Source organism: Malania oleifera, chromosome 1, assembly GCF_029873635.1.
Source record: "Malania oleifera isolate guangnan ecotype guangnan chromosome 1, ASM2987363v1, whole genome shotgun sequence".
NCBI lineage: Eukaryota > Viridiplantae > Streptophyta > Magnoliopsida > Santalales > Ximeniaceae > Malania > Malania oleifera.
Genome location: NC_080417.1, coordinates 52710363 through 52723594, shown reverse-complemented (window position 1 = coordinate 52723594; position 13232 = coordinate 52710363).

The window sequence follows — 13232 nt, the reverse complement described above, 5'->3', positions numbered from 1 at the left end:
TATTACTGAAACATCTTAGACCCAAAAGAGCACTAAGGAACTTTGTACTCCATATATACCTAAGTAGCGGTATACAAGAAACTGTAAATTGTTATATATACAATACCAGAAAGTTATAATATTCTGAAGTATTTTTACAACACAAAATACCCAATGACAACATCAAAAACCTAGGATTTGCCCTAACTCACTGGCACCAAAAATACACCTACCCTCTCAGCAAGGGCAGCGCAAGACAACCACTACCCGCGAGCCTGATCTACTCGCCTAGATGGGATCTCCTAAAAAATAGTAAGTCACTATGATGAGACAATGCTCAGTAAGAGGAAATATGTTATTACTAGTGTGTGGTGGCTGAGTTGCACATTTAATATACTAAAATAATACTAATACTGTAAAATGAGTAAGTTGATATAGTATACAAAACACATGTCACATAGTTTAAAATACAACTGCGTATCTGAGTTTACTATCTGTACATACTGCTAATATGATAATATAACTACTGCTGTGTGATATATCTGTACATAGGAACTTCTTCTATACCCTAGGATCTGTATGTCATGATTTAACCCCTCATGACAGGGTTGTGCGGCCCTTAGGCTGGGCTTACTCTAGTTGGCCAACCTGGCAAGTCAATCAATATCTCTATCATCCGCCAATCTAGCCCACTACAATCTCTCTGGGCAATCTCCAAATCAAACATTGTCTGACTGGCCACCTCAACCTAGCTTGCTAGGGAGACTGCAATCTCTCCTAGCACAGTTAGACAAAATTCACATACTATCTGAGTTATGTGGTTGCACTCTATCTGTAATAGAAACGGTACCGTACTCTGCTATCTGTATCTGTCTAAAATTTCCTCAGGGATCTGATATTGTGTAATATTATATATATATATATATATATACACTTATCTTGCTGTTTTAACATGATTTCAAAGCAACCATAACACTATAAATCTGAGCTGTAATATCTTAAATATCTATCCGAAATATCTATAGTATCTGTCTGTAATATCTATAATTTCTTTTTGAAATATCTATGATATCTGTCTGTAATATCTATAATTTCTTTCTGAAATATTTGTAATATATGTCTAAGTGTTATGGTTTAGAAATCATGTTATTCTAAAAAATTCTATAAATCTTACTTTCTGCTAATAAACTTATATAACTGGATATCTGTAAAATTTCATAAACAACATATTAAACTATAATAAACTCAGACCACACAACTATGTAATTAAAATCTCATGCTTCATATTTGTAATCTCTCTAATATAATAATACTCATGATATTCTAGAAAAATAAACTGATCAACATGCTTGTAAATATACATACAAAATTTTCTATTAAACATTCTAAAACTTCCTAGCATAGCATATTTCCCTTACCTAATTTCTAAGAAAGCTCCTACTATATTCTGGTCTTACACCCACAGGGTTCCCCACTCAACACCCTGAAAACAACATTTTCCAGAACAAAATATAAGTATTTCTCTGTGTACTACATTTCCTATAACTATGGTAAAGGCAAATATTGTATAAAATGTCTTACCCTGAGATTGGGACGAAATTCAAATCAGTCCCACCAACGATCCGCTCTAGTAGACTTGAAGAGAACTTTCCCAGAAGCGTAGTGGTGGCCTCAGATTGTCGAACCAGCCAAAATTCGGCCCAAAAACCTAGAAAGAAGGTAAGAAAGACGAATAGGAGAGAGAGAGAGAGAGAGAGAGAGAGAGAGAGAGAGAGAGAGAGAATTTCGTGCGAGAATTTCAACTGAAAAATGAGGTTTAGGCTATTTATACACTGGCCTTCGTCGACGAGGTCAAGAAGGAAGTTCGTCGATGATGCCTTCTCTTCGTCGACGAAATTCAGAACTTGGGAAATAGCCTCTCGGTATCTTCTCATCAACAAGACACATCCCCATCGACGAGACCCTCATATGTGCTCGTCGATGAATCCCATGTGTTCGTCGACGAGACCCTTTTTAATTTCCCAATTTTAATTCTTTTTCTCTCCTTCTCCTATTATTAAATTATTTAAATTATCCGGGTCTCTACATTCTCCCCTTCTTATAAAATTTCATCCTCGAAATTTACTATTTGTACCATACCTTATGCTCTGAAGAAAAATTATCTACTTATTTTATTACTTACCCTCACTTATGGCGGAGGAATATCGTGGTTACATTCTATGTTCTGGGAGATTACACACATAAAACTAAAAGACTACTTACTAACTAAATTATTACATGTACCTGCAAAAGAAACATTACCTAACTACTTACATTTACCTGGTTATAACTAAATCTCTTGGAATAACTGTGGGAATTTTTGTCTTATTTCTTCTTCAAGCTCCCACGAAGCTTCTTATATAGCATGTTTTTTCCACAAAATTTTTACTAGCTAAATTTCTTTGGTACGTAATTCTTGAGTCTTTCTATCCAAGATCTGTACTGGTGCTTCTTCATAGGCTAATGAATCTTTTAGTTCTATTTATGCATAACTGATTATGTGGGATGGATCTAAGACATATTTCCTCAACATAACTACATGGAATACGTCATGTATTCTAGATAAAGCTGGTGGCAATGCTAGCCTGTAGGCAACTGACCCTACTCTCTCAAGTATCTCAAAAGGGCCAATATACCTAGGGCTCTACTTGCCCTTCTTCCTAAACCTCATAACCCCTCTCAGAGGAGCTATCCTCAAGAATACTAGATCTCCCACATCAAACTCTAACTCCCAGTGGTGAGTGCCTGCATAGCTTTTCTACCGACTCTGTACGATACTGATTCTTTCTTTAATTCGTCGAAGCTTATCACATTCCTGTTGTACTATCTCTAGACCTAAAACTCGCATCTCACCTACTTCATCCTAGAAAAGAGGAGAATGATGTCGTCTACCATAAAGTGCTTCATAAGGTGTCATGTCGATGCTAGCGTGATAACTGTTATTATGAGCAAATTCAACAAGCAGTAAAAACTGAGTCCAGCTACCCCCAAAATCTAGCACGCACGCCCGAAGTATATCTTCTAATGTTTGGATTGTCCTCTTAGTCTGACCATCTGTTTGAGGATGGAAAGCAGTGCTGAATACTAACTACATACCCATAGCCTCCTGAAAACTTTTCCAAAATCGTGAGGTAAACCGAGGATCTCGTTCCGAAACTATGGATACCGGTACACCATGGACTCGAACTGTTTCTTGAACATATATTTCTGCCCGTCTGTCCATGGAATAGCTGACTTTAATGGGGATGAAATTAGCAGTCTTTGTCAGACGATCAACAATCACCCAAATCGCATTCGGTCCCTATTGTACTAGTGGTAATACAGTAATAAAATCCATAAAGACGTGATCCCATTTCCACTCTAGAATGAAGAGTGGCTACAGCTATCGTGCTGGTCTCTGGTGCTCAACCTTAACCTGCTGACACGTCAAACACTACTGTACAAATTTGTCAATTTCTCTTTTCATCCCACTCCATCAGAAATATTCTCGTAGATCCCTATACATTTTAGTACTGCCGGGATGAACTGTGTATAATGATATGCAAGCCTCTTCCAAAATCGTTCTTCTAATATCACCATCTGCAAGCACACACAACTTGGTGCGAAATCTTAAAGCTCCATCATCAAAGATGCTGAACTCCTCTCCCTGACCATCTCGTACTCTGGCTATTACTTCTGCTAACTCTGTGTCATCACCCTGAGCGACCTCAATCTTTTCATATAGTGTAGGCTGCACAACTAGACTGGCAATAAATGTATGAGGAGTACCCTCTACTAACTCTACGCCAAGTCTCTCCAGATCCATCAGGATCGGGTGCTGAATCTCCATAGCTGCCAGTACTGGTTCTACTGATTTCTTGCTCAAAGCATCTGCTACCACATTTGCTTTCCCTGGGTGGTAACTAATGGTGCATTCAGAGTCTTTAAAAAGCTCTAGCCATCTTCTTTGTCTCATATTTAGCTCTTTCTAGGTAAAGAAATATTTTAAGCTTTTATGGTCCGTGAAGATCTCGCACTTCCCACCATATAGATAATGTCTCCAGATCTTGAGAGCGTACACCACTGTAGCTAGCTCCAATAAGCACAAGATAGTTTTTCTCATATTCTTTAAGCTGTCTAGAAGCATACGCAATAACCCTGTCATGCTACATCAATACACATCAAAGTACCTTTAGGGACACATCATTGTATATCACAAATTCGTCCTCTCCTGATGGGATTACCAACACTAGGGCAGTAACTAATCTCTGTTTCAACTCTTGAAAACTCTGCTCACAGTCATTAGTCCATTCAAACCTTACATTTTTTCTCGTTAGTCGCATCAGTGGACCAGATAAACTGGAGAAACCGTCAACAAAACATCGATAGTAGCCTGCCAATCCCAGAAAGCTCCTGACCTCCTGGACATTTCCTGGCCTCACCTAATTCACTACGGCCTCTATTTTACTCAGGTCAACTGATACACCTACCTTAGAGATCACATGGCTGAGAAAAGAAACTTGCCCGGCCAAAATTCATATTTTTTGAATTTCACATATAATTTTCTCTCTCTCAGTGTTTGCAATACCAGCCTCAAATGATGCTTGTGCTCCTCAAAACTCCTCGAGTATACCAGTATATCATCAATAAATACAACCACAAACTAGTCCAAATACTGATGAAACACTCGATTCATTAAATCCATAAATACTGTTGGTGCATTAGTCAACCCAAATGGCATCACTAGGAACTCGTAATGCCCATATCTCGTTCAAAATGTCATCTTTGAAATTTCTTTCGCCCTAAATTTCACCTGATGATAACCTGACCGAAGGTCAATTTTAGAGTTGACCTGGGTCCCTTGGAGTTAATCAAACAAGTCACGATCCTGGGAAGAGGATATTTATTATTAACTGTCAGTTTATTTATCCCCCCTATAATCTATACACATCCTCATGGTCCCATCTTTCTTTTCCACAAATAAAACTAGTGCTCCCCAGGGCGACACGCTAAGCCGGACAAAGCCTTTATCTAGAAATTCCTGCAATTTATCTTTTAGTTCTTTTAACTCAGTTGGGGCCATTCGATAAGGTGCTTTGAATACTAGTGCTGACCTTGGTAGAAGATCCACAATAAATTCAACTTCACGGTCTGGTGGCAAACCAAGTAATTCTTCTAGAAATACATCTGAAAATTCTCTGGCCACAAGAATATCAACTTGTTTCAATTCTTATTTTGGCAACTACTTTATGTAGGGAACAAATCCCTGGTAGCCTTCTTGAATCGGTTTCCTCACTTGAATAGCTGACGCAAACTGTGGGGAAGAACGTACCCGTGAACCCAGAAATTTGAATTCTTGCTCACCTAGAGGTCAAAAAATCACTTCTTTCAAGTGACAATCGATACTAGCATGGTTAACTGTCAACCAATCCATACCCATAATTATATCAAGCCCCTGCATATCTAACATCACAAGATCGGCTGGCAATACCTTCTCCTGAATAATCATTGGAAAACTCTTGAGTATTCTCCTACATCTCACCACTGATCCAGTCGGTGTAGCTATAACCAACCCAACATCCAACAAATATGCCTCATACCCTGTTAACTTAGCATATACCGATGAAATAAAAGAGTGGGTGGCACCTGTATCAAATAAAACAATAGCCTTATATGAAAAAGCAGTAAAGGTACGTGTAACTACGTCTCCAGCTGCATCGACGTCACCTGTCATCAACGCAGACACTCTCGTCGGTGCAGTGTTCCTCTGCTGGCCTCCACGGGGCACCTGATAACCACCCTGATACTGTCTAAGAGCTGGTGCCTAAGCCAAAAATCCCTGACATGACCAAGACCTGTGCCCTGGTCTCCCACAATGGTAGTAGACGTCTTCGCCTATTCTACATTCACCTAGTGTCTACGGCCACATTTAGGACAAGTAGGAACAGCCCGTCCACCCTGAGGACCACTGCGGCCCACCATCTGTCCCTGACTATGCCCATAACGATCTCCTCTTCATGGCCCTCGACTGGAACTCACCTGATAATCCTAAAGCACGGGCCTCTTCCTCTGATTCTGAGCTGCGGCACCTCTCTGCATACCACTCTCAATAATAGCAGCTCTGTCCACCACCTTTGCAAACGTCTAAGCCCAAAAGCCGATAACTTGCTCAAACAAGTTCTGTCTCAAGCCCTTCTCAAACTTCCTTGCTTTCTTCTTTTCATCTAGTGCCAAGTGTGGGGCAAAACGGGATAACTCAATAAATCATGCAGCATACTGCAACACTGTCATCTGCCCCTGACTTAAATGCAATAATTCTGCTGCCTTTGCGCTCCAAACAATAGCAAAAAAATATCGCTCGAAGAATAATTCCTTAAATCTACTCCACGACACTGGCACTGGATTCGGCCGCTATTCCTCAATCAACCGCACTGATCTCCACCAGCGCTTTGCCACTCTTGTTAGTTTAAATGATGCAAAAGACACCTTCTACTCATCTGTACATACCAGCACTGCCAAAATCTCCTCTACGTCCGGAACCCAATTTTTAGCTATAATAGGATCAGGTCCTCCAGCAAAAGACGGAGGCATCATCTGCGTAAACTACTTAATTGTGTAGCCAAACTCTCCTCTGCTCCTAGCCATCTCAGCCATCACCTGCTGGGTAACGCTGCGCAATACTACATCCGCGTCTCCACCTTCCATACTAGAGGGTCTTGGTCTATCACTTCCCGCATTTGTACCACTGCTCCCTGGATCCATCCTGAAAATACAAAGAACACCATTTCAAGATCCTATTTCCCATACCAATCTAATTTATTTCATTCGACTAAAACCTTAGATTCTCTATTAACTATCACTTCTGTTCTTGACCAAAAATCCAATCCTGTAACTTAGACACACGACTCGTCGATAGTTTACTATGGCTTTCTTGAAATCGTCACCCTAGGAAAAACATAGAAACCACCACGAAAATCCTATCTCCAGACCACAAAACAAAACCTCAAATCTTTTTTCCTATATTCTGGTATTGTATCCACTGCATTCTAGAGTCTACAGAACCTAGCAACCTAGGCTCTAATACCAAATTATAACGACCTGCTATTTATATTATCATTTTTTTTCCCATAATAATATATATAAAACATATCACCAACTGACCGAAATACTATTGAAACATCTCAGGCCCAAAAGAGCACTGACGAACTCTGTACTCCATACATACCTAAGCAGCGGTATACAAGAAACTATAAACTTTCATATATATACAATACCAAAAAGCTATAATATTCTGAAGTATATTTACAACACAAAATACCCAGTGACAACATCAAAAACCTGGGATTTACCCCAACTCACTGGCACCAAAAATACACCTACCCTCCCAGCAAGGGTAGCGCAAGACAACCTCTACCCGCGAGCTTGATTTGCTCGCCTAACTGGATCTCCTGAAAAATAGTAAGTCACTGGGATGAGACAATGGTCATAAAGAGGAAATATGCTATTACTAGTGTGTGGCGGCTGAGTTGCACATTTAATACACTGAAATAATACTAATATTATAAAATGAGTAAGTTAATATACTGTACAAAACACACGTCACGTAGTTTAAAATACAACTGTGTATCTGAGTTTACTATTTGTACATACTGCTAATATGATAATATAATTGTTGTTGTGTGATATATCTGTGCATAAGAACTTCTTCTATACCCTAGGATTTGTATGTTATGATTTAACCCCTCATGATAGGGTTGTGCAGCCCGTAGGCTGGACTTACTCAGGTTGCCCTACCGGGCAAGTCAATCTGTATCTCTATCATCTGCCAATCCAGCACACATCAATCTCTCCGAGCAATCTCCAAATCCAACATCGTCTAATCGGCTACCTCAACCCAGCTCGCTGGAGAGACTACAATCTCTCCTGACACAGTTAGACAGAATCCACATACTATATGAGTTATGTGGTTGCACTCTATCTGTAATAGCAATGGTATTGTGCTCTGCTGTTTGTATCTATCTGAAATTTCCTCAAGGATCTGATACTGTGTAATACTATATATATATATATATATATATATATATATATATATATATATATATATATATATACTTATCTTGCTGCTTTAACATGATTTCAAAGCAACCATAACACTATAAATCTGAGTTGTAATATCTGAAATATCTATAGTATCTGTCTATAATATATGTGATTTTTTTCTAAAATATCTGTGATATCTGTCTGTAATATCTGTAATTTCTTTCTAAAATATTAATGATATCTATCTATAATATCTATAATTTCTTTCAAAATATCTATGATATCTGTCCGTAATATTTGTAATTTCTTTTTGAAATATCTGTAATATCTGTCTAAGTGTTATGGTTTAGAAATCATGTTATTCTGAAAAATGCTATAAATCTTACTTTCTGCTAATAAACTTATATAACTGGATATCTGTAAAATTTCATAAACAACATATTAAATTATAATAAACTCAGGCCACACAACTGTGTAATTAAAATCTCATGCTTCATATTTGTAATCTCTCTGATATGATAATACTCATGATATTTTGGAAAAATAAACTGATCAACATGCTTCTAAATATACATAAAAAAATTTCTGTTATACATTCTAAAACTTCGTAGCATAGCATATTTCCCTTACCTAATTTTTGAGAAAGCTCCTACTATATTCTGGCCTTACACTCGCAGGGTTCCCCGCTCAACACCCTGAAAACAACATTTTCCAGAACAAAATATAAGTATTTCTCTGTGTTCTACATTTCCTATAACTATGGTAAAGGCAAATATTGTATAAAATGTCTTACCCTGAGATTGGGACGAAATTCAAACCAGTCCCACCAACGATCCGCTTTAGTAGACTTGAAGAGAACTTTCCCAGGAGCGTCATGGTGGCCTCAGATTGTCGAATCGGTGAAAATCCGGCCCAAAAACCTAGAGAGAAGGTAGGAGAGACGAATAGGAGAGAGAGAGAGAGAGAGAGAGAGAGAGAGAGAGAGAGAGAGAATTTCGTGCAAGAATTTTAGTTGAAAAATGAGGTTTAGGCTATTTATACACTAGCCTTCGTCAACGAACTTTCGTCGACGAGGTCAAGAAGGACTTCTCTTCGTCGACGAAATTTAGAACTTGGGAAATAGCCTCTTGGTATCTTCTCACCGATAAGACAGATCCCTATCGACGAGACCCTCATATGTGCTCGTTGACAAATCTCCTATGTTCGTCGACGAGACCCTGTTTAATTTCCTAATTTTAATTCTTTTTCTCTCTTTCTCCTATTATTAAATTATGAAAATTATCTGAGTCTCTACAAAAGGCATGTGTGGCGTATAAATTGAAGTAGTGATGCTCATCATAGAAACTCTGTGTGACGTCTATACTGATGTCGAAGGCCTGTGTGGCATATAATTTGAAGTGGTGATGCTCAATATAGAAACTTTGTGTAAAGTCTATACTAATGCTGAAGGCCTGTGTGGCGTATAAATCGAAGGAGAAGGCATGTGTGGCATGTAGAAGTGCTATATAAGTGTAAATTTAATTATTTGTGATGTGTTGTAAAACCTACGTTAGTAGATGTAATTGAACTGCATTATATTGTTTGTGATATGTCGTAAATCTTACATTAGTAGATTTATTATAAACTGCTCTACCTTGTATGTGATATGTCGTAAAACTTACATTAGTAGACTTATCTAACTGCATCATATTGATTATACTGATGTTGAATATATTTAGGGGTAATATAAGAGACATATATATATATATAAATAATTGTCACAATAGAACTCATCTATCACACACTAATAATAATGTATTTCGTCTTACTGAGAGGTGTCTCACTCCATCCAGAATATTAACTTTTCAGGTCCTTCAGGAAGTCGAGCCTAGGAGCTCCACAACGGGACTTAAACCATCACACCGAGGGTGAGTGTGGGCAAGATATTGTATGGTTTATGCTAGATGTTTTTGGATATTTGGGGTGGTCATATGTATTATTTTGGGACTGGTAGATTTCTTGGTTGGGTTAGTACTCTGGTAGGTATGATATTAGGAAAAATATATGCTTCCATTGTTTCTTTAATTATGTTATGGACAGTGATACCTCGGACCTCATTGGGTTCTTTATGATATGACAATCATGGTATTAGGGCATGTATGTGTTGATGGTAGTTATGATATGACATTCCAGGTACTTATGCATATGATGTGTTGAAATTTTCGTGGTAAATGGTATCAGAGCATTTATCTAATGGCATCGTTAATCATGTTATTTGGTTGTTTGTAAATTTTCCAGTCATTACAGAACCAGTTGTAGCTCAACCCTGTAATTGAGCTGGGGAGACTCCGCCCCGAAAGGAGTACTGGTTGTGGCTTAGTCCCATAATTGAGCTGGGAATTCCTTGCCCCGTAAGGAGAATGTAAATAGCTTCTGCTCAGTCCAGTTAAGTGAGCAGATTAGTGGAATCTTTAGGGGGTATGTCCAAGATGGGGACGTAGGCAATATTGATCGAACCTCAATAACAAATTCATGTGTGTCTCTCTCTATCTCATTTAATTACCGCACTTTAAATTCCATATGTGTATGTTTATTCACTTATGGTTGTAATTATTTTGCATGCACACATTTAAGTTAAATGAGACGTGTTCCACACATGTATGTCTGTACTAATAGCTTAATCATTTTACATACACGTTTATATTTTGAATGGGATATGATTTGTGGTGAATCGGCGCAAAGTTTAAATTAGCCAAATATTTTTAAAATCTCCAATTCACCCCCGTCCCCTGTTGGGATTACATCAAAAATCACAATTAACTCATTTAAAATAAATAAATAAAATTCAAAAGGAAAATGAAAACTACAGTATGATTTAAGAATGTCTAATAAGACCTCCAAATAAGTAGATCTTGTTAGATAAATCCCACTCATAACTAATATAGGTGAGGTCTGAAATACCTCTTTACCCTTTGTTAAATCATTGGGACACACACACATAAAAAATCAAGTAAAGTCATCAAATTTTAAGTAAGAGTCTTTAAAACATTCCTAGATTTTTGCAAAATTTTATAGAAATTTTTCTGAAATTTTCTAGCATTTTTCTTAAAAAATTTATAGGATTTTTAAAGACTTTTTTCTTATTTTTTTGGTTTTTTTTATTATTTGAGTCAATATAACTCCAACAATTTTTATTTATTTTTTCTAATTTTTTTATGATTTTTTCCTATTTTTCAAAAATTAAAAATCAATTAAAAGTCAAAATAAAAATAAAATATAAAAAAATTAAAAAAAAACAATCAATGGTTTAGAAATCAGATCGATTAAAACCGATTTAAACTGGGTTCAAACCTGTTGGGCTTAGTGGGTCACGTGTCCACCCACAGTAATGACACATGGCTCACTTTTTTTTTTAATTCATTGTAGCAGGGTGGCGTCACCCGCCACGTGGCGACTTCCTGTTTTCTTTTAAAAATAATTCTCTGTAGTAGGGTGACGTCAGCATAATGTCATCTGCCATGTGGCAAATCATGGTTGGCTCTACGTATTTGGATTTAATTATCTTGGGTCCAATTGGGCTTTGGACCAGATATAGGATTAATGGTTAATGGCCCATGTTCAACTTGGACCTAGTTTTGGGTCAATCAGCAGGATCAAATCCGATGGGTCATGGGTCAACGAGTCAGGTCCAACCCAATGGGTCGGATCCAATCCAATGGGTTAGATCTTGATCGGTTTCAAAACAAAATTTGGCAATTCAAATCACTGGTTCTTCAAAAATTTGTGCAGTTTAAAAGCAAAATTAGGCATAAAAACAAAGACGAAACCAACCTTAGTCTTCAACTCTTTCAGTCTTCAAATTCAAAATTTGGCAATTCATATCACTGGATCTTCAAAAATTTGTGCAATTTAAAAGCAAAATTAAGCACAAAAACAAAGACGAAACCAACGGTCTTCAACTCCTTCAGTCTTCAAATTCAATATCAGTCTTTCAATTCTTCTTTGATTATGTCTGCAATTCTCAAACCTCAAATTTTGACTTTCGAATCCCAACCAACTTCTTTCTTTCACGATATCTCCAATTCTCAAGCTCTATAACTCACCCTCTATCAGAGTTCTCTGATTTTCTCACAACTACCTGCATGATTTCTCTATGTGCTTGTATATCTTTGCGAATGTGTGAATGTGTGTCCCTCGATCAGAATTCCCTGGTCTTTCCTCACGATTGTCTGTATGCTTCCCTCTCTGTGATTCTCTGTAATTGTGTGAATGTGAATGTGTGAATCTATGAATGCCCGTGTCTCTCAAAAAGTCTCTATTTATAGGCTTGGGAGCATTGATCAACATTAAATTTGATTGATAAATCAACATTTAAAATCAATCAATCAAATAAAAAAAAAACAGATCAATCAAACAAATCAATTAATCTTTGTTGATTTCCTAACAGCTTATTTTTCCATGTGTGTCATATCCCTCTCAAAAAAGTTCCATTTGTAGGTTTGAGGGCATTGATCAGCATAAATCAACATTTAAACTTGATCGATCAATTTTAAAATAAAAAAATAAAAAACGGATCAATCAAATTAAAAAACACACGAGGCACACCAAATTTGTGTCCAACCCTATTTGCTACGAGGCACCTACTGGGGTTGTGAGGTAGCCATTGCCTTTTCCAAGGAACTAAATATTGAATGACTCTGGCCTTAAGTACCCTCTGCTTCCAAAATACTTTGATTGCCAAAGCCTAAGGTTAGGTTGGTGTGTTATTAGTACGGAGGCGAGACCTTGAGTCAAATAGAACCCAAATTGGTTGATTCCATGGAGGGCCTAAGCCGCTGTAGATGACTCTGGCTAATCCATGGTCGTTCATTTTTGTGGGCTATAGTAACTTGCCCATATTGTAACTTCGGCCAATCTGCTACACTTGGCCAAAATGGTGCTAGTGGACTTGTACTACACCTATGACCAACTCGACTTTATCTCTAGCAGTGCTGCAACTTGCATCCTTAGTCAATACTGGCATCATCATGCTAATCTTTCTTTGAAAATCACCAAGCATAGGCCCCATTCCCATTACTATCATCATCTCAAGAGCAACACACAAAAATTATTGGTTTTCTTTGGCCATTTTTTGCCTAATCATCGGTAATCGTCAACCATGATGCTATTCCTAGCAGCGTAACTTGTGTTCTGTTTGCAATGTTAGTCATGAGTTC